The following is a 5,774-nucleotide window of genomic DNA, read 5'->3' on the forward strand; positions in this document are numbered from 1 at the left end:
TTTGTTCGTTTGTTTTTCCAGCCAGGGTTTCTCTGTGTAGCCCTGGCTGTCCCGGAACTCACTCTGTTAGGCCAGGCTGACCTGGAACTCAGAAATCCACCTGCCTCTGCCTCCCAAGTGCTGGGTTTACAGGCCTGCACCACCACCGCCTGGCAGAGCAAGTTTTCTAAGGTGGATTCACAGGTGGTTCTTTCTCGCTCCCGGGGAGTACAGAGAAGGAAACTTTCAGGCAAAGTTCCTGCCACTAAGCATTCTGTAGCACTTTGTCTCCTTGAGACATTTGGTTCATCGTCCTTGCCAGCACTGAACGAATGCTGTAGCCTAGGCAGGCTTTGAATCTGTCCTCTTCCTACCTTAGGCTCCAAATAAATGGAGTTATAGGCCCGTACCAACACTTCCCAATTCCTTTGTTTGATACAGAGCCTAACTACAGAGCTTAGCTAGCATAGAACTCACTTTGTAGCCACGGTTGGCTTTGAACTGAAGATCCTCTTGCCTTAGCATGTACCACCAGACAAATACATTTTAAGACTTGAAGGGAAGGGAAGACTTGAAGTGTGAAGGGAAGTCACTGAGAGATGTAAAGCTGTAGATAGCAGTTCTGAGACTGGCACAAGGAAGGCATCTCTGAGAGACATGAGGCACTGAGGAATGCTAAAGAAATGAGGAGCCAGGCAGTGGTGGTGCATACCTTTAATCTCAGCTCTTGGGAGACAGAGGCAGAGGCAGGCAGATTTCTAAGTTCCAGGCCAGCCTGATCTACAGAGTGAGTTCCAGGACCACCAAGAGAAACCCTGTCTTGAAACACAAGAAGGAGGTGGGGGGGCGGGCGGAGGGAGAAAAGGAAGGAAGGAAGGAAGGAAGGAAGGAAGGAAGGAAGAAAGGAAGCAAGCAAGCAAGCAAGGGAGAAACGTCGACTGTTCTAGATGGTGAGTTCCTATGACACAACTGGATAGGGACAGGGTGAAGGAGACTTCAAAGATAACATATTGGTGACTCTTATCTATCAGTGGTGGGGAGCTTCCTTGAATACAGGATGAAAGACAAATTTCTAATTGGAGGGAGGAACCTTTTCAGAATGGGGAGAATTATTGAACTACTATAGTTTCTTCATCTAATTTAACCCGTACAACAACCCCACATTGTACTGTTACTACATGTCTCTAATTTACAGAAAATAAATTCAGGGTTACCAGCTATTAAATAAGCAAATAAAACCACCGCCCAGAAATAATTCCTCATCAAAGAATCCCACACATACTTTCTAGAAAACAATAGAAGAAAAGAAAGCAAATAATTGCCAACACTAAACAAACACAGCAGCAAAACCAGGCATTAGCTGCTAATGCTTCTGACATCAGCACTCAGGAGGCTGAGGCAAAAACTGCCACTTAAGGCCAACCTAGACTTCACAGGGAGACCCTCCTCACCTCCCCTCCCCTTCCCCCTCCATCCCTCCCTCCTTTCCTTTGTTATTTCCTTTCTTTCTAAATTTCCTTTCTGCCGGGCAGTGGTGGAACACGCCTGCTGTAATCCCAGCACTTGGGAGGCAGAGGCAGGTGGATTTCTGAGTTCGAGGCCAGCCTGGTCTACAGAGTGAGTTCCAGGACAGCCAGGACTACACAGAGAAACCCTGTCTCGAAAAAAACAAATCCAATTAAAAAACAAAAACAAGGGGCTGGAGAGATGGCTCAGCGGGTAAGAGCACCGACTGTTCTTCCGAAGGTCATGAGTTCAAATCCCAGCATCCACATGATGGCTCACAACCATCCGTAAAGAGATCTGACACCTTATTCTGGTGTCTGAAGACAGCTACAGTGTACTTATATATAATAAATAAATAAAAATTTTAAAAAAAGTTTAAAAAAAAACAAAAAAAAAAAAACAAAAACAAATAAATAAATTTCCTTTCTTCAAGACAGGGTTTCATTTCTGTCCTGGAACTCATACTGTAGCCCAAGCTGGCCCTAAACTCACAGAGATCTGTCTACCTCTGCCTCCTCAGTACCGGCAATGAAGGCATGCACACCTTTAAAAAAAAAAAAATTTAACTTGGGGCTGGAGAGATGGCTCAGCGGTTAAGAGCATGATTGCTCTTCCAGAGGTCCTGAGTTCAATTCCCAGCAACCACATGGTGGCTCACTACCATCTGTAATGGGATCTGATGCCTTCTTCTGGTGTGTCTGAATATAGCTACAGTGTACTCATATACATAAATAAATAAGCCTTTAAAAAAATTAACTTGCAGCCGGGCGGTGGTGGCGTACGCCTGTAATCCCAGCACTCTGGGAGGCAGAGGCAGGCAGATTTCTGAGTTTGAGGACAGCCTGGTCTACAGAGTGAGTTCCAGGACAGCCAGGGCTATACAGAGAAACCCTGTCTCGAAAAAAAACCAAATCAAAAAAAAAAAAAATTAACTTGCAGTATGAACCATTCAGACAATGTTCAAGGACCATCAAATGTAAATGAACATGCAATAAACAACACAGAGAACCTACCAGCTCTGTGCTCAGAAGTGAATGCTATATATGACCAGAGACCCTTGAGCATAGAAATGACTTCTCAGATAACAAGCGCACCCAAGGGCAGAGGAGGAAGAGGCTCCCACAAAGACGGTTTCTTGATTCAGTGTTTCATAAACCCCTGCCAACTTCAGATCTTGAAGTTTTTCTGAATTGAGCTCAATTATTCTTTTCTCTGGGAAATCTCAGCTGACACACCACCCAGACTTGTTTAAACGGACCTTGTCGCCAGGCAGTGGTGGCACATGCCTTTAATTCCAGCACTTGGGAGGCAGAGGCAGGTGGATTTCTGAGTTTGAGGCCCGCTTGGTCTACAGAGTGAATTCCAGGACAGACAGGACTATACAGGGAAACCCTGTCTTGAAAAAACAAAACAAAACAAAACAAAACAAAACAAAACAAGCAAGCAAACAAAAACAAAAACAAAAACAAAAAACAAAAAACAACCTGACCTTGTATATGCTTCCTGGCATATGTATTTCAGCTTCAAAGATTTGATTACACCAGTGTTGTAGGTTTGTTTCAGATTAAATAGTATAAAGGTGTCATAAAGATGCTGTTATCATGAATCGTTCACACAGTAATCACAGTATCTAAGAATGATCTGTATGCTAACATGTGAGAGAAAACGAGAAAGAGAGCAAATGAAAAAGAAATGTTCAGGCTACTGAGTGGCTCAGCAGTGAAGACCACTTCATGCTTTTCCAGAGAATCTGCGTTTTTAGATCCTATCACACAGGTCAGGTGGCTCGCAATTACCTGTAACTCTGGCTTTACAGAGCCTGGACCATCTTCTAGCTTCTTCATGCACTCAAACAATGAGGCATACAGACACCCAAACATATAGTAAATCTTTTAAAAATTAAAATAACAACAAAAAAGATCACTGAAGGCAATCTGACCTAGTCTGGTAGATGCTGCCCCAAGTCACAATTTTTCTTTTAATTTTTTTTTTTTTTTTTTTTTTTTTTTTTTTTACTGATTTATTTATTGTTAGCCGGGTGGTGGTGGTGCACGCCTGTAATTCCAGCACTCTGGGAGGCAGAGGCAGGCAGATTTCTGAGTTCGAGGCCAGCCTGGTCTACAGAGTGAGTTCCAGGACAGCCAGGGCTATACAGAGAAACCCTGTCTTGAAAACACCAAACAAACAAACAAACAACCCAAAAGATGTATTTATTGTTTATATGTTAAGTACACTGTAGCTGTCTTCAGATATACCAATAGAGGGTGCCAGATCTCATTATGCATGGTTGTAAACTGCAGTCAGTACTCTTAACCACCGAGCCATCCCTCCAGCCCAATCAAGTCACTCTTGAGTGTGCACCTTTACCTAAGAGATAATATTTTCTTTTACCATGGTACTATCTCCTAAAAATATTACATAATGCATTTTAAAAGATTTCCCTAAAATTAATTTATTTTTATTTCATGTGTAAGAGTATTTGGCCTTCAAGTATGTCTGTGCCAGCTGTACTCAGAAGCAAAGAAAGGGGCACCTGTTGTCCTGAAACCCAAGTGACAGACAGCTGTAAGCCATCATGTGGCTGCTAGAAAACTGAACTAAAGTCCACCGAAGAAGAGCAGCCAGGGCTCTTACCAGTGAGCCATCTTTCCAGCCCCAGAGTTCTATTTTATTATTTAAAGGTTTATCATTCTAAATCATCTATATGTGCATGTGTTTAAGTGTACATGGGTCAGGTGCCCATGAAGTCCAGAGAGAGCACCAGATCCCTTGGAGCTGAAGTTACAGGTAGTTGGGAGACACCTGATGTGGGTGGTAGGAACTAAACTCAGGACTTCTGCAAGAGTTGGATGAGTACTATGTGTTAGCAAGACAGTTGTGGTGCACACCTTTAATCCCAGAACTCCCAGAGGCACAGGTAGGCAGACCTCTGTGGGTTCAAAGCCACTCTGGTCTACAGAGCTAGAGCTAGTTCTGGCAAACCGGGGCTACACCTACCACCTCCACCACCATCAACCCCCACCCCCCTACAAACACACACACACACACACACACACACACACACACACACACACATTTTCAAAAGTCCAAAACCAAAATGAGGGTGGGGGAGGTTAACATGTTAGTCACCGAGCCATCTTTCCAGTTTAAGTTTGCTTTTTCTCAAATTATATGTCTATGGGTTGTCTGTGTGGAAGTTGGTATACATGAGTGTATAAGTGCCCGGAGAGGCCAGAAAAGGACAAGCTGAAATTAAAAGCAACTGTAAGGTGCTGGGAACCAAGCTGGAGTCCTCTGCAGAAGCTGTGTGTGTGAGACTGCTGAGCCATCTCTGCAATGCTACATAAATGTATTTGCAATTATTCAAAATAACAACATATTTTTAATTTTAAAGAAACTAGTATCTTAACCTATTACAAAACAAACAAACAAACAAACAAACAAACAAAACAAAACCCCCCAACTATTTAAAAGCTATTGAGGGCTGGTGAGATAGCTCCGCTGGTAAAGGGACTTGGCAGGAAGCGTGGTGACTAAAATTCAATTCCAGGACCCATATAGTGCAAGGTGAAATTGGATTCCCACAAGGTGTTCTCTGAGTCCATCCTGTGTAAACCACGCTGGCCTGGAACTCACAGGGTTCCACCTGTATCTGTCTCCCAAGGACTGGAGTTGTGGCATGGTGAAGTTTGCTGCTCTTGTGTGTCTGTATTTTGAGACAGGATTTCTTCCGTGTAGGCCTTGCCGGGACTCAATTTGTGGACCCGGTGTGGCCTCAAACTCAGGGATCCACCTGCTCTGCCCACTGAGTTGTCGGGATGAAAGAGAGCGGGTCACCTCGCCCAGATTCACTGAAGAACAGAGAGCTTAGTTTTTAAAAATGGCTTATTTAAAAGGTATTTCTTTTCTTTATGTGGACGTGTCTGGCTACACAGGTGTATGGGTGCTCACAGAGACCAAACAACCAATCTCCGGGTAGAGGAGTTAGAAGTAAAAGTACACTGCCTCACACAGGTGCTGAGAACAAGCATGGGTACCCACTGAGAGAACTCTGGCAGCCACCGGAAGCCCTATTCTAGAGCTGCTGGCTCTGCTACCCTGCCGGGTCTCCAACTAGACCCATCACAAAAACAGGCCACCGACACGGACTTGCTGGTACTAACAGTAAGGAGACTACACTGACACAGAGACAGCACACAGCACATGCTGGCTTGTAAACGACAAGTGGAAGGAAACTAGGAGGAACTGTGGCCAGTCTGACGTTGTAACAACCATGACAAACTCCCGAG

The sequence above is a fragment of the Apodemus sylvaticus genome, chromosome 10, assembly GCF_947179515.1.
Source record: "Apodemus sylvaticus chromosome 10, mApoSyl1.1, whole genome shotgun sequence".
NCBI lineage: Eukaryota > Metazoa > Chordata > Mammalia > Rodentia > Muridae > Apodemus > Apodemus sylvaticus.